Genomic DNA, 27,387 nt, shown 5'->3' with positions numbered 1-27,387 from the left:
AACCAGTGGATGTAGTATATTTGGATTTCCATTCAATAAGGTGCCACATAAAAGGTTATTACACAAGATAAAGGCTTATGGGATTGGAGGTAATGTATTAGCATGGATAGAGGATTGGTTAACGAACAGAAAAGAGAGAGTAGGAATAAACCGTTCTTTTTTTGGTTGGCATGCTGTAACTAGTGGGGTGCCGCAAGGATCAGTGCTGGGATCTCAGCTATTTACAATCTATATTAATGACCTAGATGAAGCGACCGAGTGTAATCTATCCATGTTTGCTGATGATACAAAGCTAGGTGGGACAGCAAGCAGTGAGGAGAACACAAAGCGTCTGCAAAGGGATATAGATAGACTAAGTGAGTGGGCAGTAAGGTGGCAGATGAAATATAATGTGGGGACATGTCAGGTTATTCACTTTGTAGGAAGAATAGAAAAACAGAATATTTTTTAAATGGTGAGAAACTTTTAAATGTTGGTGTTCAGAGAGATTTGGGTGTCCTTGTGCAAGAAACACAGAAAGCTAGCATGCAGGTACAACAAGCAATAAGGAAGGCAAATGGCATGTTGTCCTTTATTGCAAGAGGGTTGGATTATAAGAGTAAGGAACTGTTGCTACAATTGCACAGGGCCTTGATGAAACCAAACCTGCAGTATTATCCGCAGTTTTGGGGGCTGAAATTGCCCCTCTCTTAAGGACTGTTACACTGGAAATTGGCGGCCACGCTGCAGAGTGCAATAGCAGCCGATTTTTTGTGTAACGGTCGCCATTATCAGAATTACCCTCCTGCTGTATCCCACCGGTGACCTGCTCGCCCTCTACTGCTCCACTGCTGCCGATCTGTCCTAAGTGCGTCATCAGAGTGCGCATCGCCGATGTTCTCCCTCCAATGGCAAAATCCCACCGAGAACATCTTCCTCCCGCCAGGCGGTGCCAAAACCTGCTTTTCTGAGGCGGTCCAGTGAGGCTGTGGCCTTCTAAAATGGCAGTGCGTTTCCCATTAAAGGGGAGGACACACTGCCGCTGTCGCCATGTTTTCTTTTGTCGGCCGACTGGCATGTCAGACTGACAATTATGCCCCAAGGTTCAGCCGGGCCGCCAACAGGCAGTCTGGCACCCGTCTTGGGTGGGTGGATGGGTGCCGCTGGCCCGGCTGAAATCCTCCCTGGTGACCCAGTGGACTGAACTTAAAAAATCGCGAAGGCGCTCCCCTTTAAGTGAAGGGGAAAGCAATGGTGACATCATCAGCGCTACGCTGATGACTAACAGCGGTGGACATTACACTCCACCCCAACTTCCACCCCTTTAGTGTGCTCACCGTCACCCTTCCGCCCCCATTATGAGCGATTTCTGGACTGCCGGGAAAAAAAAACAAAGAGCGGAATATCACTCAAGAGGCCACCTCAATCACCGCAGCGGTGAAAACAACAGAAACAGGGTGCCCTTGGTCTCCTTATCTACGTAAGGATATACTTGCCTTGGAGGCAGTGCAGCAGAGGTTCACTAGATTGATTCCTGGGATGAGAGGGCTGTCTTATGTTGAAAGATTGTGTAGAATGGACCTATGCTCTCTGGAGTTAGAAGAATGAGAGGTGATCTCATTGAAATATACAAGATTCTGAAGGGGATTGACGGGAGAGATGCTGAGAGGTTGTTTCCCCTGGCTGGAATGTCTAGAACTAGGGGGGCATAGTCTCAGGATAAGGGGTTGGCCATTTAAGACAGAGATGAGGAGGAATTTCTTCACTCAGAGGTTGTGAATCTTTGGAATTATCTGCCCCAGAGAGCTGTGGATGCTGAGTTTCTGAATATATTCAAAGCTGAGCTAGATAGATTTTTGGAGTCTAGGGGAATCAAGAGATATGGAGATCGGGTGGGAAAGTGGAGTTGAGGTCGATGATCAGCCATGATATTACTGAATGGCGGAGCAGGCTCGAGGGGCCGTATGGCCTATTCCTGCTCCTATTTCTTATGTAAAGGCACTATGTAAATGCAAGGTATTGTTCTTTACAGAATTTCTGTCATACATGTGGTGTTAGTGTTTTCCAGTAAAGGGGAAGAACTTGTCACAAGCATGCCCATGTACTTTAGTGTGAAGTATAATCTATGAATAAGAAGTTAGACAAATCTTGTAGCAACTGTCTGAATTCAGGGAAGGATAAATGAGTGCAATCTTCACACTTGAGTTCCTTTGAAAATTAGCTTCAAAAATTCAGGTCACTGAGTGTAATGTTAATGGTTCCATTGATGGTGCAATTATACTGCATCTATTAGTGTGATATCACTAATAGCATTTAGAATAATGAAACCATTCAGGTTATACTGCCCATTCGTACTGCTCCCTACTCAGGCAAAGCATTCTTATTTAAATAACTGTGACACCACGCTCCAACTTTTGCTCTATATTCATTCTCAGGATATAGGCATCACTGCCAAGGCTGATATATATTGCTCATCCCCAGTTTTCCTTGAGGAGGTGGTAGTGAGCCGCCTTCTCCTTGAACCGCAGCAGTCCATGTGGTGACGGTAATCCCACATTGTAGGGAGTTCCAGGATCTTGACCCAGAGTCAGGAGGTGAGCCATTTACCGCAGAATCCCCAGCCTCTCTCTCTCTCTCCTCCTTCTCTCCTCTCATTCCTCCTTCCCCCTCACTTTTCCTCTTCTATTCTATCCTCTCTCCGGCTTCCATTTTCTCTTTCTCCTCTCCATTTCTTCTCTCTACTTCCATTCTTTCTCTGCCTTTTTCTTCCTTTTCCTCTCTTCTCCTTCCCTTGTTTCTCTTCCCACCTGTTCCTCTCACCCTGATCTGTTCATTTACTTTTCTCTGTTCTCCCATCTTTTCTCTCTAATCCCCTTCTGGTTCGTTGTCTCTCCTTTCATGGTTCATGCACTTTCTCCTCTCCTGTTTCACATTCCCCCTCTCTCTCTCACCATTTACTTTTTAGTTCACATTCTCTGTCTTTTCTCGATCGGGTTCACTATTGTCTCCTTTTTCTGACTCATCCACTCTCTCTCTCCCTCGTCCCGTTCAGGTTCTGTATTTTCTAGTTCATATTTTATTTCTTCTCTTTTCTTTTCACCTTTTGCTTTCTTTGCAACTCTCTCTGCAGTCACTGCGGGGATTCCTGGAATAATTTGGCCAGTTCGCTGGAAAATTCTGGCGAGTGGGGAGAAATCCCTGGTAAATAGGACATGCAAATTAAGGGAATCCTGGAAACAGAATTGGGTTAGCAAGTGGGGCAGGGGGATCCCTGGAAAAGTTGGACCAGCGAGTGGAGTGGAATCCCTGTAAAAAATGTGGTCAATTGGGGAAATCCCTGTAAAAGGTGAACAGGTGAATAGTGGGATAATCCCTGGAAAATTGGGGGTTCAATCAGAAGGTCAGGATTTTTGTCAAAAAACTCACCCCAGGCCAGCAAACGTAGAGATTATGGGCCCAAGTTTCGGATGTCCTCCCAGAACGGTGCACTCCGAGAGGCCCGCCTATTTTTTAGAATGAAAAAAGCACCTAAAACTTACCTCACGATTCTCCGAGTCCAGCAGGCCTGTTTCACAGTCAACGCAGTGCAATACAAGCAGCTGGGGGCGGAGCTACAGCCCTGGGCCAAAAAGAGTGCCGGCAGCTGCGCGCGTGCACAGTGGAGACTGCGCGCGTGCGCAGTAGCTCCTGGCCCTCCCATCGCGTCCTGTCTCCAGGCGACCCTATCCCTGGCCGAAAGGATGTTGCCCTTATCCCGGGCCGAGTAGCCTGTCTGCCCTTACCTCCTCGGCTGCGGGACCCGCCCGACCAGCAGTTCTTTGATGGTGGGCCCCGCCCGAACTCCTCCCCGGTGGTGGGCCCCGCCCGAACTGCACCTCTTTGGTGGCGGGCCTCACCCGAGCACCCCTTCAACGGCGGGACCCGCCCAAGCACCTCTTCAACGGCAGGGCCTGCCCGATGCTGCAGTAGGTGAGTAAAAACTTTTAATTTTTATTTATAGATTGATTTTTTATTTTTTATTTTTTAATTTTTAATTTTTAAATTTTTTTTGATTGATTTATTGGTTGATTTATTGATTTATTTCTCATTTATTTATTGGTGATGGCTCTTTATTGGTAAAAGTGAAGTGTTTAATGCTTTGTAAAATTCCCTAACTTCCCTCTAACTTCCCCCTATCTCTCGCTATCTGTGCCTAAGTTATAAAGTGTAGGCAAAGTTTTTCTGAGCGTACAAAAATCGACACTTACTCCGTTCTAAGTTAGTTTGGAGTAACTTTTCGCTGCCTAAACAGGTGTAAGTGACTGGTAACGTCCCCTTTTGAAAAACAACTGTACTAAAACGAAACTATTCTAACTAACTATAACTGGAGCAAACTAAATGCCGAGAATTGCAATTTCTAAGATACTCCATACTAAACTAGTTGCTCCAAAAGAATAGGAGCAACTCGATTCGAAACTTGGGCCCAAAGCAACTGGGATATACAGGGTAAAGGAGAGTACTGTTCAGAGAAGTATGCACAAGTAGATTAAAAGTTATAGTTGGCAACTCTGACTCTTTAAACCCTTGACGGAAGTCTTACGTCTTCCACTCATAGAAGTTATACGTAGAAGTTATAACATGGAAACAGGTCATTCAGCACAACAGTCTGAGTTGGTGTTTACTCTCCACATGAGCAAAAAGTCCTAATCAGGCTCAGTGGGTCCCACTCTTGCCTCGGAGTCAGAAGGTTGTGGGTTCAAGTCTCACTTCAGAAACCTAAGCACAAAAACCTAGGCTGACACTCCCAGTGCAGTATTGATGGATCTTGCGGAGACATCGTTGGTGGTATTTCTCCAGCAACTTGAGGTGTCTACTGTACATGGTCCACGTCTCTGAGCCATAAAGGAGGGCGGGTATTACTACGGCCCTGTAGACTATGAGCTTGGTGACAGTTTTGAGGTCCTGCAAATCCCCTGGGAGGACAGACGCAAAAACATTAGCGTCCTCGTCCAGGCCAACATCCCCAGCATTGAAGCATTGACCACACTTGATCAGCTCCGCTGGGCAGGCCACATAGTTCGCAAGACAGACACGAGACTCCCAAAGCAAGCGCTTTACTCAGAACTTGTCCATGGCAAACGAGACAATGGTGGGCAGAGGAAACGTTACAAGGACACCCTCAAAGCCTCCCTGATAAAGTGTGATATCCCCACTGATACCTAGGAGTCCTTGGCCATAGACCGCCCTAAGTGGAGGGAATGCATTCGGGAGGGCGCTGAGCTCCTCGTGTATCGTCGCTGAGAGCATGCAGAAATCAAGCACAGGCAGCGGAAGGAGCGTGTGGCAAACCAAGCTCCCTGCCCACCCTTTCCCTCAACGACTATCTGTCCTACCTGTGACAGAGACTGTGGTTCTCGTATTGGATTGTACAACCACCTAAGAATTCATGCTAAGAGCGGAAGCAAGTCTTCCTCGATTCCGAGGGACTGCCTATGATGATGATGATGATGAGTACTGATGGAGTGCTGCAATGTCGGAGGTGCTGTCTTTTGATGAGATGTTAAACCGAGGCCCTCGTTTGCTCTCTCGGGTGGATGTAAAAGATCCCATGGCACTATTTCGAAGAAGAGCAGGTGTGTTATCCCCAGTGTCCTGGCCAATATTTATCCTTCAACCAACATCACTAAAACAGATTATCTGGTCATTATCACATTGCTGTTTGTGGGAGCTTGCTGTGTGCAAATTGGCTGCTAAATTTCCTACATTACAACAGTGACTACACTTCAAAAAGTATTTCATTGGCTGTAAAGCGCTTTGGGATGTCCGGTGGTCGTGAAAGACGCTATATAAATGCAAGTCTTTTTTTCTTTCCCATATCCATTCCTCCCCTCTTTCGTTATTCAAATATCTAATCTGAAATATTGATATAGTTGTTGTCTTGACCATTAACCCTGGAAGTAAATTTCACACTCACTCTGTGTGAAAAAGTTCCCCTGCCCTATATTCTAATTCACTTGCATTTAATCTTTATCTATGCTCCCTCATTCTAGAGCTCTCATCTACTGGAAATAGTCTGCTTCTATCCATTCTGTCATACTTTTAATCACTTCTATCATATTGCCCTGTGATTTGCATTGTTCTATCAAAAAAGTCCCAAATTTTTCATGTCAATCTTCATATTAGCATTTCCACATAAAAAGCAGCATTCAAGTGAATTTGCATTGTACTCTCGCTAGAGCCTCAATATCCTTCCTATAATTTGGAGCCCAATACTTCACACAGTAGTCTAACTGAGGTTTTATTAGAGTTTTATATAGGCTCAACATTACCTCTTAGCTTTTATATTCCATACCTCCTGTAAAGTCCTGTCCCCTCAGTACAGATTCACACGAGGCATATAGTGAAGTCAAGGTCACTCTGGACCTGCACCTTTATTTCACAGCTCTGGAATGCTGCACTTGCCTGAGACCTGTCCTTATATACCTGTCTCTTGCAAGTGCACCCCTGGTGGTAAGGTATGCTGGTGGTTACAGGTCATATCTTATTACAGTCATGTATAGCATGTTAGGATACAGTTATATATAATAATGTAAGATACATGAATCAACCTCTCCCAAGGTCTTATTGTCTTTATAGGTTCAGTCTCTCAGGTGGTCTACACTCTCGTGTGGAGTGTCTGAGTTGTGGTTCAGTTGTTTGCCTTGGTGTCTGTTTTTCTTTGGGTGTGGTTGCTGGTATCTCACCTGGACTGTCTGTTTCGATTGGTGTGATTGTTCTTGACTCGCCTGGGCTGTCTGTTGGGATTGCCCTTTATTCAGGTTGTTCCCTCTGTCTGTCCACCAGGTGTGGTGCGAGTTCCACATTGTAGTCTACCTCTGGTTGCGCAGTGTTGTTGGTAAATCTGCTTTTGACTTGGTCTACATGCCTCCGGCAGGTTTTGCCATTGTCCATTTGTACTACCAGTAGCCGGTTTCCTTCCTTGCCCGTTACTGTTCCTGCAAGCCATTTGGGACCCCTGCCATAGTTTAGTACAAACACTTTGTCCCCTATCTCATTCCATCTCCCCCTCGAATTTCTGTCATGGTACTCAGTCAGTTTACGGCGCTTTGCCTCAACAATTTCGTGCATGTCTGGGAGGATTAATAACAGCCTTGTTTTTAAAGTCCTTTTCATCAACAGTTGCACGGGGGGGATCCCAGTCAGTGAGTGCGGACGAGATCTGTATGCCAGCAGCAGTCGCGACAGGCGACCCTGCAGCGTGGGACCTTGGATTTTAAGCATGCCTTGTTTAATGATTTGCACTGCTCTCTCCGCCTGGCTGTTGGAGGCCGGCTTGAACGGTGCCGTCTTGACGTGATTTATGCTGTGGTCAATTATAAAGTCTTGGAATTCTGCATTGGTGAAGCACGGACCATTGTCACTGACCAATATGTCAGGGATTCCGTGCGTTGCAAACATGGTTGCGAGGCTCTCCACAGTGGTGGAGGTTGTGCTCGAGTTTAAAATGGTGCATTCGATCCACTTTGAAAATGCATCTACAACTACGAGGAACATTTTGCCCATGAATGGACCCGCATAGTCTATGTGCACCCGCGACCACGGTTTGGTGGGCCAGGGCCAAGGGCTCAGTGGAGCCTCCCTGGGGACATTGCTGAGTTGGGCACAAATGGTGCACCTTCGGACGCAGAGCTCCAAGTCCGCATCAATACCAGGCCACCAGACGTGGGATCTGGCTATGGCCTTCATGAGAACGATCCCCGGGTGCTCGCGGTGGAGCTCCCGGACAAATGCCTCTCTGCCTCGCAGAGGCATGACTACTCGGCTGCCCCACATCAGGCAGTCTGCTTGTAGTGATAGCTCATGCATGCGCCTGTGAAAGGGTTTTAATTCCTCGGGGCAGGCATCGCGAGCCTCTGCCCAGTCACCGGTTCGGACACATCTTTTTACTAAGGATAACGTGGGGTCGCTGGCCGTCCAGGCTCTGATTTGACGAGCCGTCATGGGCGAACCTGTGGACTCAAAGGCATTGATTGCCATGACTATCTCACAGTCCTGTTCGTCAGATCCTTCCGTGGTCGGCAGGGGTAGCCTGCTGAGCGCGTCGGCACAGTTGTCTGTGCCTGGTCTGTGCCTTATGGTATAGTCGTAGGACGCCAGCATGAGTGCCCACCGTTGAATTCGCGCCGAGGCGTTGGCGTTTATTGCCTTGCTCTCGGATAGGAGGGACATGACGGGCTTGTGGTCAGTTTCTAATGCGAACTTGGCCCCGAAAAGGTATTGGTGCATCTTTTTGACACCGTAACGCACGCGAGCGCCTCCTTCTCTACCATTCCGTACCCGCGCTCTGCCCGCGAAAGTGACCTGGAGGCATAACCTATGGGTTGTAATTTGTCCGCACTATTGACATGTTGAAAAACGCACCCGACCCCATACGCTGACGCATCGCATGTGAGAACTAGCTTTTTACCTGGGTCAAAGAAAGTCAAAACACTGTTGGAACACAGAAGGTTGCGTGCCTTATTGAAGGCGCGTTCTTGGGCGTCCCCCCAAAACCAATCGCACCCCTTCCTGAATAGCACGTGGAGAGGCTCCAGCAGCGTGCTTAAGTTCTGCATAAAGTTCCCAAAGTAATTGAATAGCCCGAGAAAGGCATGCAGTTCTGAGACATTCCGGGGCCTGTTTCTGTTTTGGACTCTTTTGGGCGGATTCCATCAGCGGCAATCCTTCTGCCCAAAAATTCAACCTCGGGTGCGAGAAACAGGCACTTGGATTTCTTGACTCGTAGACCTACCCGATCCAACCGCTTTAGTACTTTCTCCAAATTACAGAGATGGTAGTCAGTGTCCCTGCCCGTGATAAGTATGTCGCCTTGAAATACAACCGTCCCCGGGATGGACTTGAGTAGATTCTCCATGTTGCGCTGGAATATGGCAGCTGCCGACCTGATGCCGAATGGGCATCGATTGTACATGAAAAGGCCTCGATGTGTGTTGATGGTGGTGAGTAGCTTGGATTCCTCGATCAATTCTTGCGTCATATATGCAGATGTGAGGTCTAATTTTGAGAAAAATTTACCTCCAGCCAATGTGGCAAATAACTCCTCCGCTCTGGGCAGCGGGTACTGGTCCTATAGGGAGACTCTGTTTATGGTAGATTTGTAGACCCCACAGATTCGTACGGATCCATCAGGCTTCATGAGTGGGACGATGGGACTTGCCCAGTCGCTAAATTCCACAGGTGATATAATGCCTTCCCGCAGAAGCCTGTCTAGTTCGTGTTCAATCTTTTCCCTCATCACATAGGGTACAGCTCTGGCCTTGTGATGGACCGGTCTAGCATCCTGTTTGATGTAGATTTTGACTTTGGCCCCTTTGAAAGTGCCCACACCTGGCTGAAAGAGATGTTCAAATCGCTTTATAACTGTTGAGCAGGAGGTCTGTTCCTCTAATGACATGGCATGGACATCATCCCATTTCCAGTTTAGTTTTGCCAGCCAGCTTCTCCCCAGCAGTGCTGGGGGGTCTCCGGGGACAGTCCACAGGGGAAGTCGGTTCACTGTCCCTTTGTGTGTGACAGAGAGCATGGCGCTGCTGAGGACTGGTACGATTTCTTTGGTATAGGTCCTTAGTTTGGTGTTGACCCTTGTGAGTTTTGGTCTGTCTCTTTTATGCGGCCACAGTTGTTCAAATTGTTGAGCGCCCATGAGAGATTGACTCGCTCCCATATCCAGCTCCATGTTGACAGATATCCCGTTGAGTAGGACCCTCATCATTATAGGAGGCATCCTGTTTTAGGAGCAGCGGCCATTGATCGTGTTGACCCGCTGTACATCGGTGTCCCGGGTACTGTCCCCACCATCTTCTGGTCCGCTTTCCGACCCATCCAATTTGTATACCAGTCGAGCTGCCGTTTTTTTGCACATGCGGGCCAAATGCCCTGTATATTCACAATTTCTGCAAACAACCTGCTGAAATCAACATACCCTTGACGAGTGCCCACCCCCACACATCCAGCACAGACCTGTTCCATTGTTCAAAGTGTTTCCAAAGAATGAGCTGCGTCTGGCTGATCTCTCTTGAGCTTCTCTCAGTTTGTAGTTGATTGCTCGCATTGTGGGTTGATGAGGTGTGAACGGCCGTTCCTGTGGCCCTTGATGGCTTCTGCCTGCTGTCAAGAGCCTGTTCTCCCGGTTTTGTCTGTGTGTGGGGGTAGCAGCTTGTTTAGTGCTGTGAACTTCTTGTTTCGATATTTCGTTAGTTGTCGTACCTGCATTGTAAATCAACCTCGTTTCTTCTTCCCCTACCAAGAATGTCTGTGCAACCACTGCTGCTGCCTCTAAGATCAGGTTCTTGGTCTCTATGAGCTTTCGGAATATGCCTGCGTGGCCTATTCCTTCAATGAAAAAGTCTCTCAGCATTTCTCTCCTCAGTTCATCGGAGAACTCACATAAACTAGCCAACCTCCGAAGTTCCGCCACGAAGTCGGGTATGCTCTGGCCCACACAGCGTCTGTAGTTGTAGAACCTGTGTCTGGCCATGTGTAGGCTGCTCGCTGGCTTCAGGTGGTCTCTTACCAGTGTGCTCAATTCTTCAAATGACTTGCTTGCTGGTTTCTCGGGTGCCAACAGATCCTTCATTAAAGCGTATGTTTTCGAGCCACAGCTGGTCAAGAGATGGGCTCTTCTCTTGTCTGCCTTATCGTCGCCTAACCAGTCTTTTATTACAAAGCTTTGCTGGTGCCTTTCTATAAAGTCCTCCCAATTGTCTCCCGCATTGTACTTTTCATCTGATCCGTTGTTCGCCATTCTGTGGATTCTGTAATCCTGTAACTCATTGCCACTGTAAAGTCCTGTCCCCTCAGTACAGATTCACACGAGGCATATAGTGAAGTCAAGGTCACTCTGGACCTGCACCTTTATTTCACAGCTCTGGAATGCTGCACTTGCCTGAGACCTGTCCTTATGTACCTGTCTCTTGCAAGTGCACCCCTGGTGGTAAGATATGCTGGTGGTTACAGGTCATATCTTATTACAGTCATGTATAGCATATTAGGATTCAGTTATATATAATAATGTAAGATACATGACACCTCCTGTGATAAAACTTAGAATTCCATTTGCTTTTTTTTTACAGTCTTTGTCATTCACACGTACAGTAATGGCAAATGGTTAGCACCATTTGCCCGGTATTGGAAGCTGACTGGGAAAAGCGGGAATGGTGTAAGTGGTGGGGACTGTACTCTGCACTTGTAAAATTACCCTTCTAATGCTGCTACGTAAAGTGTAGCACAGAGGAAAACTGGAGAGGACAAAGAGAAATGACATTTAACTAAATGGAGAATCTAAAAGATTCTGAGAGCATCTGCTCCTTTCCATCCAATTGATCAATCTGAGTAACTCATGTGTAAGAAGGTGCCAATCACTTCTAAAAGTCATATAAGAGTTCTGGAAGATCTCAAGTTAATGAGGCATGGATACATAGACATGCTATGTTCCACTTCTACTCCCCTAACTTCTCAGTCTTTTCTTTAACAAAGGGTCCTGCACAGGACCAGATAAGGCATGACATATTTATGTCCCACTACTGAGCTATTCCTGAGTGCCATACTCATTGCTGACCTTATCACTGGCAAGGAATGTCCTGTTTAAATAATCCTTCATGGTTTTAGTTAGTTTTGACTTGACAAATATTTCCCAACATTCTGTTTAACTACTGACTCCATTTTCTTGGACATCTTTAATGAGAAACTCCAATTTGAGAACATATTTCAAGCAATTTAAAAGGCATTTTCCAACAATCTTTTCCAACAATATGTCCTATACCCTAGCAACTGGGAGGCAACAAAGCATCTGGGACTGCCGGTCTGCACTGCAAACTATTGACTCCCCCGTCACTACTGCATTTCTAGCTGTGTTGATAATTCCACCATCCTCCCCTCCCGAGTCACCTCTTTTTTTTTGATGTTATTGTTATTTATTTTATGGCTCTGTCCAGAGACCTTATAGGAGGCTAGAGCTTCAAAACTGTTAGAGATCAAATAGTTACTCTAGCCATTTCTCTTCAGACCGTTCCTTTCTGCCTTTCCCTCCTCCTTCTTCTTAGGCAGTCTCCCGGAGTCGAGGATGACTTGCTTCCACAGTAAAATGAGTTCTAAGGTGACCGATGCCAGGTCCTGAACTTCATTTTAAAGGGTGGAAGATGCCTGTGCGTGAATTCTTTTAACGTGGGGTGGCCGCTGCACATCAGCCACCACACGGACTTGACAGAGCAAGGTCTTGGTCCAATGGCAAGGGGATCCAAGATGATTGGAGATCAGGCTCTGCTGCATGGGCTTGGCACACACCAACATATTCCTACTAACCCACTCCCGCCCTCCCTCAGGTCCTCTCTCCCTTTCCCTACTCCTCGGCTCGTCATCCATATATTCAAAAGGTAGTTAGATGTGGCCCTTACGGCTAAATGGAGAGAAAGCAGGAATGGGGTCTTAAAGTTGCATGATCAGCCATGATCTTATTGAATGGTGGTGCAGGCTCGAAGGGCCGAATGGCCTACTCCTGCACCTATTTTCTATGTTTTTATGTTTCACTCACTGTGTGACGTGATCTTGCAACTACTTCTCTTTATAAACTCATCAGATGCAAACCAGTTTAGTTGATCAGTGAGCCCCCTACGAGACCGTATCGGACTGCATGGTAGCATAATGGTTATATTACTGGCCGAATAATCCAGAGGACTGGACTAATTAATCCAGTAGATGCGAGTTTAAAAGCATCCATGGCAGTTTGTGAACTTTAATGCAGTTAATTAAATATATCTGGTGACCATCACCCTGTGGGATTGTTGTAAAAATCTGATTTAACCTATAGGTGACTTCATAACTTAACTGCCCTCTGAAATGGCACAGCAAGCCACTCAGTTGTATCAAACCGATGCAAAAAATTACACACAGACACCACTGTCTGGGCAACAAATGCTGGCCTTCCAAGTGACACCCACATCCCATGAAGGAATATTTAAAAAAATCTAATTAATACCTGGTCCATGACATACTGACAGTTAACTGCCATCTGGCTCACAGTAACACAAGTTTAAATCGAAGTGTAAATTTCAGTTCAACATAAAGCACAATTTCTGTAATACTTCTCCATAGCTTATGTTTCCCTACATTACAACCCTTCAAAAGTAAAGTGCTTTGTGAGGTCCTGAGGTTGTGAAAGGCAAGTCTTTCCTTGTTTTTCTTATCTCATACTCACCACTGAAATTGCACTCTCACCAAATTCCCATTTTAGAAGTCCGTACTCACACTCTGTTCCTACCTCAATCCATTACCAGGTTACCTCCATGTTGAGGACCTCTGCCATCCACATTCCTAGGTGGCCCAAAACATTGTAATAATTTTTAAACATGCTCCATTTGAAACACGGTCAAATTTGCAACAAAAAAAGTTGTGAATTTGCACCAGCCTTGTTCAATACTTTACCTGAGGTGGTACTATATAATACTATAATATAGTACCACCCCAATATGGATTTCAGCAAGGCTTTGGATAAGGTCCTACATGGTAGACTGGTCATGAAAGTAAAAGCCCATGGGATCCAAGGTAAAGTGGCAAGTTGGATCCAAAATTGGCTCAAAGGCAGGAAGCAGAGGGTAATGATTGATGGGTGTTTGTGTGACTGGAAGGCTGTTTCCAATGGGGTTCCGCAGGGCTCAGTACTAGGTCCCTTGCTTTTTGTGGTATACATCAATGATCTAGACTTGAATATAGGGGGTGTGATTAAGAAAGTTGCAGATGATACTAAAATCGGCTGTGTGGTTGATAATGAAGAAGAAAGCTGTAGACTGCAAGAAAATATCAATCAACTGGTCAGATGGGCAGAACAGTGGCAAATGGAATTTAATCCAGAGAAGTGTGAGGTAATGCATTTGGGGAGGGCCAACGAGGAAAGGGAAAACACATTAAATTGCAAAATTGCATCTTTTTATAGCCCCGTTAGCTCCCCCAGAGGCGCAAGACAATTTTTGCCCTGGGAGGGGGGGCGCTACCGATTCCTGGGAAATTGCTCGGGAGTTTGCTGCCCAGGTCGACGCGCAACCACTGATGACATCATCGCCGTGCATGGTGATCCCTCACCGCCCCGCATCAACCCCTTGGTACCCCGCGGGGGAAATTGTCCCTTGGGCCGCTAGGCTTGCGGGAGTGGATATCAACATCAGTGCATTGGGCCGCCATCTTTTTTTGACGGACGACTCTTGGATTGGTTCAAACATGGTGGCCCGAGTGATGGGCCGCCATCGTGCAGCCCAGCAATTCATCTTGGGTGCTGGGTTACTGGTCCGGTCGCACACTGCCCTGGTGGCCCAGTGGAGTCCTTCAGAGGCCGTGCAGAGTGCACAGCGGCCCTTTCCTTTAAGCTTGATTCCCCGCCCTAGTGGTGCCCTGTTTACCTTCCCCAAAGGAAGTGGAGCGAGGGAGATTGCGGACACAATGTGCCAAAATGGCCTCCTTCTGCACTGTAAATTTCTATGTTTCTATGTAAGGGCAATTCTGCGTTTGGGACGGGACCTTCACTCCGGGCGCTAAAAGTCCCAGCCCCAGAAGTTACTGACCACAATCGGGGCGCAGGGCAATTTTGCTCCTGTTTAGGCCTCAGCTGGGGTATTGTGTTCAACTTTGGAAGGATGTCAAGGCCTTGGAGAGGGTGCAGTTCCATTCACACTCCTCAGGTAATGAAACAGTTTGTGTCTGCATTCAGCAAGATCTGGATAACATTCAGGCTTCGGCTGATGAGTGGCAAGTAACATTCAGGCCACAGAAGTGCCAGGCAATGACTATCTCCGATCAGAAACTTAACCGAACCAGCCACATAAATACTGTGGCTACAAGAGCATGTCAGAGGCTGGGTATTCTGCGTGAGTGAATCACCCCGACTCTCCAAATCCATTCCACTATCAAGAAGACACATGTCAGGAGTGTAATGGAATACTCTCCTCTTGCCTGGATGAGTGCAGCTCCAACAACACTCAAGAATCTCAACACCATCCAGCCCGCTTGATTAGCACCCCATCCACCACCTTAAACATTCACTCACTCCATCACCGGCACACCATGACTGCAGTGTGTACCATCTACAAGATGCACTGCAGCAGCTTTCCAAGGTTTGTTGACAACACCTCCCAAACCTATGACCTAAATCACCAATATCCTCGATGTCGCAGCTAACAGCACTGTGGGAGTACCTTCACCAGACTGCAGCAGGTCACTACCACCTTCTCAAGAATTTACTAAAATGGTACGAGGGGCTTCAGTTATGTGGAGACTAGAGAAGCTAGGATTATTTTCCTTAGAGCAGAGGAGGTTAACAGGAGATTTGATAGAGCTGTTCAAAATCATGAATGGTTTTGATAAAGGAGAAACAGTTTTGAGTGGCAGAAGAGTCGGTAATCAGAGGACACAGATTTAAGGTGATTGGCAAAAGAACCAGAGGCGACATGAGGAAACATTTTTTCACATAGCGAGTTGTGATCTGGAATGCACTGCCTGAAAGGGTGGTGGAAGCAGATTCAATTGTAACATTCAAAAAAAGAGTATTGGAGAAATACTTGAAGGGAAAAAATGACAGGGCTGTGGGATTGATTGGCTCTACCAAAGAGCTGGCACAGGCACGATGGGCCGAATGGCCTCCTTCTGTGCTGTATCATTCTGTGATTCTATTGTGGTGCATTTACCCATTAAACCTTTGAAGGAGTTCTGAAAATATAATATTAATGATCCATAACAACTTATGTGTGAACATTAATCCATGATGCCTGATACATGACAGTGTATCACTGGGGAGGAGGGACACTAGAAACAGATGAAACAATGAATTGAGGGGCGATTACTGCTGGTAGAGATGATGCAGTTGTGTTTGGGAAGTGGCACAGCACTTGAGTACACTGCACCTTATACAATTCTCCATCTCACGTTCTCGGTGATTCTGGGATCGGCTTCTGAATACAGGGCACTTTGCTGAGAACGTTCATCCATGGCTGATGTCAAAATGTTCTGCCGGAAAGAAATTGTGACGGGGAAAGGAGCGAAAGGAAGTGGAGAATATCAGCAGAGGTCCAAAGGTCCTTTCTGTGCGATATGGAAAAGTACAGCGATGCAGGCCTACGGTTGAGGTGTCAATCTCTGCTCACGGTTAGTGCTAAAAGCAGTCTGAGGGAAATTACAACGAGTTGTGGGTGAGTTCTGTTTTTAAAAATCCTGCTTCTGTACCAACAAGTCCGTGCGGTAGCGAGTAGGCCAGGATCCTTTCAACAAGCCACGGCTAACCTTTCTGGACTACACCATCAGAACTTCTAAAGACAGTAACAGGGCCAGGCCGCCAAAAAAGGACATTATAAATGAAGGCGTGTTAAACGGCAAAGTATGAAACAGTTCGGTGGGAAATATCTCTCACCTATTTATTTGCACCCAGACATAACCATTTTACATCAATATTAATTTTGCACGTATAATGGTTTCCATTAATTACAACACTAAAAATGCGTTTCCTTTAGGAGCTAAACACTTGTTACTTTGTTGAAATTTAAAATGAAGTCTGCTGAACGTTCATAGGAGAAACTTTAAATATTGTGAATAATCAAAAGCCCTTCTGTACGACCCCTTTAAACGATATTTCTTTAACATAATACATTTTATATTTTTATCTAACAAAATACATTATATTTTTCTCCAACAAAACATGTGATACATTGTACAACAATACATTATATTTCCCTCTAACGAAACAATACACTCGATGTATTTTCTAACCAAACAACACATGATATTTTTGTTGGTCGGTCTGCGAAGGTGGACTTTTCACAATGGTGTCGAGCTGAAGGGTCGGGAAGGCTGCGCTTTGTGGCCGGTCCTGTGCAGCGCTCGGGTCGGGCACTGACTCACTTCACCCGCTGACTGAACGAACGGGGAAGTGAAAACTGAAAATAAATTTCCGAGCAGACGATGCGGCCGGCGGGGGAGCCGTCAGACCAATGAAAGCTTGCGGAAGACTTCCGCAGTTGGCGACCAGGGCCCGCCCAGGAGATGTTGTAAAAAGATTTAAGGACAAACATGAAAACAAATCGCAGGGGGGCGGGGGGAATTTTCAGCCTTCCGTCTTCTTCTTTTACTTTCGATCTAATTCTGCAACTGGTAGGACGGGGTGCTGGTGTTTGCCTGTGAACGGGTTTTTTCCCCCCTCTTTCTCAACGTGACCGTCCCGCTGTCAGCCACTGTGAAAACAAACCCCAGGGATCATTTATCTTTGGAAGTGGGGATTTGGAGGTAATTTACAGGTTTTGTCAAAATGCATTAAACAGGAAGTCGTGTATGTGTGTTGCAAAATAGTAAATGCTGGAGAGATGTCAGAATTTAAAAAAAACAAATGACGACTCTGCAAAAAGAAAACGAAAAGTGTTTCCAGCTTTTGCGCGAAGCTTTTTCTTGGGTAGTTTTAGTTTCGTTTTTACCATAAACACCTCTGCAAAACAACGAATGTTAATAATTTAATCAATGCTGGACTTGGACCTTTGCCGACACACGCACTTTGTTCGCTCAGTTTTTATTTCTTTACAACTGCTGCGGGTTTTTTGGGGGGCAGGGGGGTGGGGAGTCTTTGGACGAAACATGCCAACTGACACCTTTAACGTCAGCAAGTGCACTTTAAAAAGAAATCGGGTTCGTTCCTGCAGATTGCACGGCAACTGCTCGAACTAGGGGCTGAGCTTTGCCCCCTGTACAGTAAGTGCACTGAAATATGGAGGAACTAACTGCACTTTCGCTTTGCTGCTTCTGGACTTCTAAAGACACGAAGCAGAGCCAGGCCGCCAAATAATAAGGAGGACATTGTAAATGGAGACGCGTTAAACGATAAAGAATGTCACCGTTCGGCTTGTAATATTTCAGATAACACTCCAGTTGCGTCAAGGCATATTTATAGGACAACACTGCCTTGAACCTGCATTAAATGTAGAAATAATGTTACCACTTGGTGCCAAGGTGTATAAACTGTCATGGATTCTAACAAAAACAAAGTTTGCCCGTGATGATGAGCTCTTTTGTATTTTTGGAAGCTTTACTTTTATTGGTTTTAATATGTCTTTAGTAAACTCACTTCCGCCTTCTGAGCACAGGCACAGACCTGGGGCGCGCCAAGGGTCGGGCAGCAGTTTGATTGACAGATCCCGCGACCAATGGGACGCCAAGCCTGTGATTGACAGTGGTGGCGGGCAATGGGATGGCGTCTAGTCGGTGATTGATGACTCTGACAGCCAATGGGTGGGTTGCTTTTAATACAGTCAGGCGAGGGGGACGGGGATTGCAGTTATATAATTCCAGATAGGTCTAATATTAAAAAAAAGTTGCCAAATGGGTAGGGCGGGAGATGTCAGCATGGAAGGAAGGTGTTTTTATTTTCAGTGTTTAGGAATAGAATTCAAAAGCAGAGAAGTTATGTTAGACTTATATAGAACCCTGGTTAGACCGTACTTAAGAATACAGTGCACAGTTCTGGTCTTCATGATACAGAAAGGATATAGACGCATTGCAGAAAGTGCAAAATAGATTTACAAGGATGATACCAGAACTGAGAGGGTACTTCTATCAGGAAAGACTGAACAGGCTGGGGCTCTTTTCTCCAGAAGAGAACATGAGGAGAAACTTCTTCATTCAGAGAATTGTGAACCTGTGGAATTCTCTACCACAGAAAGTTGTTGAGGCCAGTTCGTTAGATATATTCAAAAGGGAGTTAGATGTGGCTCTTACGGCTAAAGGGATCAAGGGGTATGGAGAGAAAGCAGGACTGGGGTATTGAAGTTGCATGATCGGCAATGATTTTATTGAATGGTGGTGTAGGCTCGAAGGGCCGAATGGCCGACTCCTGCATCTATTTTCTATGTTTCTATGATAGAGGTCTTTAAAATTATGAAAGGGGGTTTGATAAAATGGATCTGGAGAAGATGTTTCCATTTGTGGGGGAGTCCAACCATAGGGTATATAAATATAAGCAAGTCACTAATAAATCCAATAAGGAATTCAAGAGAAACTTCTATACTCAGAGAATGGTTAGAATGTGGATCGAGCAACCATATGGAGTGGTTGAAGCAAATACCATAGATGGACTTAACATAAGAACATAAGAATTAAGAACAGGAGTAGGCCATCTAGCCCCTCGAGCCTGCTCCGCCATTCAAAAAGATCATGGCTGATCTGGCTGTGGACTCAGCTCCACTTACCCGCCCGCTCCCCGTAACCCTTAATTCCCTTATTGGTTAAAAATCTATCTATCTGTGATTTGAGTACATTCAGTGAGCTAGCCTCAACTGCTTCCTTGGGCAGAGAATTCCACAGATTCACAACCCTCTGGGAGAAGAAATTCCTTCTCAACTAGGTTTTAAATTGGCTCCCCCGTATTTTGAGGCTGTGCTAGTTCTAGTCTCCCTGACCAGTGGAAACAACCTCTCTGCCTCTATTTTGTCTTTCCCTTTCATTATTTTAAATGTTTCTATAAGATCACCCCTCATCCTTCTGAACTCCCAACGAGTAAAGACCCAGTCTACTCAATCTATCATCATAAGGTACCTCCGGAATCAGCCCAGTGAATCGTCTCTCTACCCCCTCCAAAGCTGGTATATCCTTCCTTAAGTAAGGTGATCAAAACTGCACGCAGTACTCCAGGTGCGGCCTCACCAATACCCTGTACAGTTGCAGCAGGACCTCCCTGCTTTTGTACTCCATCCCTCTCGCAATGAAGGCCAACATTCCATTCGCCTTCCTGATTACCTGCTGCACCTGCAAACTAACTTTTTGGGATTCATGCACAAGGACCCCCACATCCCTCTGCACCGCAGCATGTTGTAATTTCTCCCCATTCAAATAATATTCCCTTTTACTGTTTTTTTTCCCCAAGGTGGATGTCCTCACATTTTCCGACATTGTATTCCATCTGCCAAACCTTAGCCCATTCGCTTAACCTATCGAAATCTTTTTGCAGCCTCTCTGTGTCCTCTACACAACCCGCTTTCCCACTAATCTTTGTGTCATCTGCAAATTTTGTTGCACTACACTCTGTCCCCTCTTCCAGGTCATCTATGTATATTGTAAACAGTTGTGGTCCCAGTACCTATCCCTGTGGCACACCACTAACCACTGATTTCCAACCGGAAAATGACCCATTTATCCCGACTCTCTGCTTTCTGTTAGCCAGCCAATTCTCGATCCATGCTAATACATTTCCTCTGACTCTGCATACCTTTATCTTCTGCAGTAACCTTTTGTGTGGTACCTTATCGAATGCCTTTTGGAAATCTAAATACACCACATCCATTGGTACACCTCTATCCATCATGCTCGTTATATCCTCAAATAATTCCAGTAAATTAGTTAAACATGATTTCCCCTTCATGAATCCATGTTGCGTCTGCTTGATTGCACTATTCCTATCTAGATGTCCTGCTATTTCTTCCTTAATGATAGCTTCAAGCATTTTCCCCACTACAGATGTTAAACTAACCGGCCTATAGTTACCTGCCTTTTGTCTGCCCCCTTTTTTAAACAGAGGCATTACATTAGCTGCTTTCCAGTCCGCTGGTACCTCCCCAGAGTCCAGAGAATTTTGGTAGATTATAACGAATGCATCTGCTATAACTTCCACCATCTCTTTTAATACCCTGTGATGCATTTCATCAGACCAGGGGGGACTTGTCTACCTTGAGTCCCTTTAGCCTGTCCAGCACTACCCCCCTAGTGATAGTGATTGTCTCAAGGTCCTCCCTTCCCACATTCCCGTGACCAGCGATTTTTGGCATGGTTTTTGTGTCTTCCACTGTGAAGACCGAAGCAAAATAATTGTTTTAAGATCTCAGCCATTTCCACATTCCCCATTATTAAATCCCCCTTCTCACCTTCTAAGGGACCAACATTTACTTTAGCCACACTTTTCCGTTTTATATATCGGTAAAAGCTTTTACTATCTGTTTTTATGTTTTGCGCAAGTTTACTTGAGGCGAAGCTAGATAAATACATAAGGGTGAAATAAATAGAAGGATATTTTCATGTAGGAGGAGGCTTGGGTGGAGCATAAACACCAGCAGAGACCTGCTCGACCAAATAGCTAGTTTCTATGCTCTAAAATTTGAAGTAATTTTAAGTGCCTAATTTTAGATGGTCACAAAAGAATTAAAGGGAAGGTTAGAGATTTTTAAAAAAGGGAGAGTGTAGGATGGGAAATTCTTTGCCAAAAACAGTTGTAGAACCCAAGTCCATAAATGTTTCGAAAGGGAAGGTCGGTGGATAATCATGGAAAAGATAATTATTAAAGGTATGGAGAGTGAACAGGAGATGGGATTATGTGGATAGAAACATCAGCGGAGACCTGATGGGTGGAATAGCCTGTCTCTGTGGTGTAACATTGTATGAGTCTGGGGTAACCTTTCCATGGGATTTGGGCGGGGCGGGGGGGGTTCTACCGATCTCCCGATCTCCCGCTGTAGCATCGGTGGAAGATCTGCAGAAATCTTGGAGAAATGACAGAAACAGTTATTTAAATGGGGGGAATTTTTTTATGGGGGCGTAAGCAGAAAGTTACACTGAAATTAGGCACATTCATACGACCATTTTGCCCATGTCTATTTACACCCAAATTTTCTTCCACTCTCATTAACAAAAACGTAACTTAAAAGTGAGCGTGATCAAATGAAAATCAGTGTAAACAATTGGGTCCGAAGCAGAGAATCATAGAATCACAGAATCGTATAACACAGAAGGAGGCCATTCAGCCCACTGAGTCTCTGCAGGCTCTTTTGTAGATCAATCCAGTTAGTTCCACTACCCCACTCTTTCCCCATAATCCCTGCAATTTTTACACCTTCAAGTATTTATCTGATTCCCTTTAGAAGACTACTACTGAACCTGTACCCACCACCCCATCAAGCAACTTGTTGTGTTTGAAAAAAGGTTTTCCTCGTGTCGCCTCTGGTTCTTTTGCCAATCGCCTTAAATCTGTGTCACACCTGGAATACTGCATACAATTTTAATTTCCATATTTACGAAAGGATATATTTTGGAGGCAGTTCAGAGAAGGTTCACTCGGTTGATTCCGGAGATGAGGGGGTTGACTTATGAGGAAAGGTTGAGGAGGTTGGGCCTCTACTCATTGGAATTCAGAAGAATGAGAGGTGATCTTATCGAAACATATAGGATTATGAGGGGGCTTGACAAGGTGGATGCAGAGAGGATGTTTCCACTGATGGGGGGAGACTAGAACTAGGGAGCATAATCTTAGAATAAGGGACCACCCATTTAAAACAAAGACGAGGAGGAATTTCTTCTCTGACGGTTGTAACTCTGTGGAATTTGGTGCCTCAGAGAGCTGTGGAAGCCGGGACATTAAATAAATTTAAGACAGAGATAGACAGTTTCTTAACCGATAAGTGATTAAGGGGTTATGAGGAGTGGACAGGGAGGCGGTCATGAGTCCATGATCGGATCAGCCATGATCGTATTAAATGGCGGAGCAGGCTCGAGGGGCCGTATGGCCTACTCCTGTTCCTATTTCTCATGTTCTTATGTGTCCTTTGGTTGTCGACCCTTGAGCCGTTGGAAGCAGTTGCTCTTTATTTATTTACTCTTATCTAAACTCTTCATGATTTTAAACATTTATCAAATCTCCTCTTGGCCTTCTCTGCTCTGCTCTAAGGAGAGCAATCTCTGCTTCTCTAGTCTATCCATGTAACTGTAATCCCTCATCCTTGGAACCATTCCAGTAAATCTCATCTGTACCCTCTCCAAAATCTTCACATCCTTCCTGAAGTGCGGTGCCCAGAATTGGACACAATACACCAGCTGGGGCTGAACTAGTGTTTTATATCATATAGCATAATTATAGCATAATGTCCTGGATTTTGTACTCTATGCATTTATTTATAAAGCCCAGGATCCAGCATGCTTTATTAGCTGCTTTGTTAACCTGTCCTGCCACCTTCAAAGATTTATGCACCAACAGCCCACCACCCAGTCTCTCTCTTCTGGCACTCCCTTTAAAATTGTACTATTTAGCATGTATTAGCACTCCTCATTCTTCCTATCAAAATATATCACCTCACACTTTCCTGCATTGAATTTCATCTGCCATGTGTCCGCTCATTCCACTAGCTTGTCTACATCCTCTTGAAGTCTATTACTATCTTCCTCACTGTTTACTACACTTCCAAGTTTTGTGTCATTTTCAAATATCAAAATTGTGTCCTGTATCCCCATATCATTAATGTATATCAAAACAGCGGTGGTCCTGGTACTGAACCTCGGGGAATGCCACTGTATGCCTCCCTCCAGGCTGAAAAATAGTCATTCACCACAACTCTCTGTTTTCTATCCCTTGGCCAATTTTGTATCCATGCTGCTGCTGCCCTTTTTATCCCGTGGGCTTCAATTTTGCTAACAAGTCTAATATGTGGTACTTTATCAAACGCCTTTTGAAAGTCCATATACACAACATTTGATAGCCCCAATCTCACACCATATATTTTTTTAAGCATGAGAATTTAAGTTTCATGCCTTCTCTTGTACAATATCGCAGCATGTTTAACAACATGTAATCGTGGAAGCTTTTCATTTTTGATGGTGGGTGATTCATACTGATGCTGTAAAAATACATTCAAAGATACAATAAATACAGCGCAGGTCCCAGTGAGGATTAAAAAAGAAATCGTTCCAAAAATAGCAATGAAATACCAAAAAATTACTTTGTTTCCTGCTGCTCCTAAAATTCTGGGTTTAATTTTCACCTATTTTGAACCAGCATAATTGAAAAATATTTGCACGTACAGCTCTTGTGCCTGAGGGCCGAGCCAATATAATGAGTTGAAATGCAGTCAGGGCAAGGGATTGATTGATAGCTGGACGTGAAAGAGAAAGGAAATTTGGGCATTGCATAATTACGTGCGTAACGCACTTGCATCCGAGTTTCCTTGATTTTTCTTTTGTGCCAAGTATTTGCTTTACAGGTGTCTCTGGGTGCAAATATACCGTTTAATCTATCCCGAGCAGTTTCCCATGGGTTTTCACTGATTTTCCACTGAAGTTTTGATGGGAGAACCCCAGCAGAAATAGCTGGCATCTATCTTTATTTCTTAACTTGCAGGTAATAATGTTAAAAAAATACAGGGTATGCTTTGAATGTGCTCCTGGGAATAAGCATGAGAGAAAACAATACCTTAGAATTGAAGGCCTGTGGTGTGGGATCTTTTTGTGCTTAAAAACACAGTATCCCTGGAAACTCATCCAGCCAGACAACCCTCTGAGAACTCTGTGTAGCTCCAAATCTGGCCTCATGTGCATTCCACCGCGCCCCCCCCCCCCCCCCCCGAACCTTAACCCCACCATTGGTGGCTGTGCCTTCAGCTGTCTAGGCTCTAAGCGCTGGAAATTCCCGTTCCAAAACTCTCCACCTCGGCACCTCTCTCACCTTATTTAAGACGCTGTCTTTAACGTTCTTTAATGTCTCCTTCTTTGGCTCGCCGTCAATATTTGTCTGATTATGCTTCTGTAGAGCACCTTGGGACATATTACTATTGTAAGAGATAAATTGTAAAAGTTGCAAATAGGTGGTCAGAGTTATGCTGAAGGTAGTGAACTTATCAGTATTAGGAGGGTCTGTATAATTGCCTATGTATGTAACACTTATATAGGTATAGCACATTGAAACGCATTAAACTATAGCTTAACCTTAGTAACACTTAAACAGCCGAAGTCAGCAGTTTTGTTTAGAAGTCCCTGAGGAAGAGATAAAAACCCAGTATAGCCACCCTAGGTGTTGGATAGACTGGGGTCGAGGGCAAAATGGAACAAAACAATGATGAGAGATGGACAGTTGCATGTACCACTCAGAGCCCATCTGATAAGAGTCAACAAATCAATGTAACTTCGCTGATAGCAATAGACCTATCGATGATTTTGTAGGAGGATAGCTCCTCTCCAAAACCTGTATAAATTGTACTTGAAATCTCTTGTATTTCGAAGGTTCCACAACTGAACCTTCCGTGTATTGCTCGTAATAAAACTGGTAAACTTGAGGTTTCATTTGTTTCCTTCTGTGGTCGTTATTCAGTGGGAAGCTGGGCGAGGTGTCGATTAGCTACATCAGTTAGTCCACCTTGAAGGAGAGAAGCCTCCTTTTTAACCCCAACACTCTGTTAAAGACACTGGCCCCAAAATTCACGGTCCTGGGAAGGACCGTTACTGCCCATTTGCGGCGGCCATTCATCAAAATCGAATGGCCGCCGCTTTGGGCTCAACTGGCCGTCCCGATGTAAATTCGGCCCGGGAGGTCTTGCCACCACTGACTCACGAGGCAGTGTGGGGCTTGTGGCAGTAGTGACGCGCTAACAGTGCGCACCGCTGCCGCTCCGTCCCAGACCCATTTTCATCGTTCAGAAGCCGGCCCTTTAGCCGACGGTGCCCCCGCCAGCTTTTAGGGCCGATGCACAGTGGCAGAGATTTCTGAGCCGGTTTAGCTCGACGACAGCAGCTGAGTCAGCAACAGAGAAGTCCAGTAAAAGATCATCGGAGGGATACCAGTGAGCTCGGGACGGGTGGGGGTGAGATCCTGGAGCCAGCTCCATATTGCTCAGCAATAAGTCCAGGAGCCTCTTCAATGGACCGGAGGTGTTCAGCATAGAATCCATACTCAAGGGGAGTGAGAGAGAAATAGAGATCCTGAAATTCACAGAGAAAACGGAATTCTCAATCCAGGGGCTCAGACTGGAAACGTTGCCCCAGCTCAACATTCTGCGCGATAATAAATGGGAATCTGTTCAACCTCCACCGCCTCCAGGCTAGATCCAAGGTCGTCCCATCCTCTGTCATCGAACTACAGTACGTAGACGACGCATGCGTCTGTGCACACTTGGAGGCTAAACTCCAAGCCATCGTCAACACCTTTCCCAAGGCGTATGAAAGCATAGGCCTTACACTAAACATCTGTAAGACAAAGGTGCTTTACCAACCTGACCCTGACCTCCGCTTATCAAAATCCACGGTGAGGCCGTGGACAACGTGGACCATTTCTCGGAAGCCTACTATCAGCAAGGGCAGACATCGACAACGAGATCCAACACTGCCTTCAGTGTCCAAGTGCAGCCTTCTGTCGCCTAAGGAAAAGAGTGTTTGAAGACCAGGACCTCATATCTGGCACCAAGCTTATGGTCTACAGGGCAGTGGTGATACCCGCCCTCCTATATGCTTCAGAGATGTGGACTATATACAGCAGACACCTCAAAGCACTGGAGAAGTACCACCAATGCTGCCTCCGCAAGATCCTGCAAATCCATTGGGAGGATAGATGCACCAACATCAGTGTTCTCGCCCAGGTCAACATCTCCAGCATTGAAGACTGACCACATTCGATCAGCTCCGCTGGGCGGGCCACATCGTCCGCATGCCTGACATGAGACTCCCAAAGCAAGTGCTCTTCTCGGAGCCTCGACACGGCAAGCGAGCCCGAGGTGGGCAGAGGAAACACTTCAAGGACACCCTCAAAGCCTCCTTGATAAACATTCCCACTGACACCTGGGAATCCTTGGCCCAAGACCGCCCAAAGTGGAGGAAGAGCATCCGGAAGGGCGCTGAGCAACTCGAGTCTCATCACCAAGAGCAACCAGAAACAAAGCGCAGGCAGTGGAAGGAGCATACGGCAACCCAGGCTCCCCACCCACCCTTTCCTTCAACCACTGTCTGCCCCACCTGTGACAGAGACTGTAATTCCTGTATTGGACTCTTCAGTCTCCTGAGAACTCACTTTTAGAGTGGAAGCAAGTCATCCATGACTACGATGATTATGATCACCTCACTTTTATACAGCAGCCCAGATATAGGTGCGAAAAATAAAGATTTAATACACAATCAATATAGCTACAACAGTGCAGAAAAATAACACACAAACATTATTTACCACCCTTGTGTATTTTCTTGTAACCCCTTTTAAGCGTGACTAACCTGCGACTTCGCCTTAGTGTCTCCCCTATGGCTGACTCATGGGTGTGGGAAGGCTGCTGTCTTCCCTGTGTGGAAGCTGCAGATGCCCTTCTAGGATGCCCTGGAGCAGCTTTGGGCCTGGAAGGACCGGCTGGAGACTGGTCAACCCCCTCCTGGGATGGTTCAGTCTGGCTTGGCTCGGGCGAGGCCATGCGTGGAGGCACTGGTGGAGTGACAGGTCTGGGGCCAGGAATGCTGTGAGCCGGAGGGAGCGCACCATCTGTATCCTGGCCCGAATAACTCATCAGGGGCGGCACAATACCACCACCACCAATCTGAGCGAGCTCAGGTCGGTGCTGTGGCACCACACCAGAAGGTCCCCTGTGGCCCGTGGTGGACCCAGCCGCGAAAGCAACACTTGAGGATCTC

General features: G+C 45.8%; 1 protein-coding gene across 5 annotated transcripts in view; it reads left to right on the top strand.

Moving 5' to 3' along the window:
- Positions 1 to 16,078: 16,078 nt before the first annotated feature.
- Positions 16,079 to 27,387, top strand: part of irf2b (interferon regulatory factor 2b) — a 75,347-nt gene continuing 64,038 nt past the window's right edge. For 3 of the 5 annotated variants that reach the window (XM_070878691.1, XM_070878672.1, XM_070878710.1), the window contains exon 1: positions 17,094 to 17,274. The gene's annotated coding sequence lies outside the window, so the exon portion shown is untranslated. Of the gene's footprint in view, positions 16,188 to 17,093; positions 17,275 to 27,387 lie in introns of those variants that run through there. The other 2 variants (XM_070878682.1, XM_070878700.1) reach the window with 2 other exon arrangements.

The sequence above is a fragment of the Pristiophorus japonicus genome, chromosome 1, assembly GCF_044704955.1.
Source record: "Pristiophorus japonicus isolate sPriJap1 chromosome 1, sPriJap1.hap1, whole genome shotgun sequence".
Classification (NCBI taxonomy): domain Eukaryota; kingdom Metazoa; phylum Chordata; class Chondrichthyes; family Pristiophoridae; genus Pristiophorus; species Pristiophorus japonicus.
The sequence above is the reverse complement of the archived record's forward strand: the minus strand, read 5'-3'. Positions and strand labels throughout refer to the sequence as shown.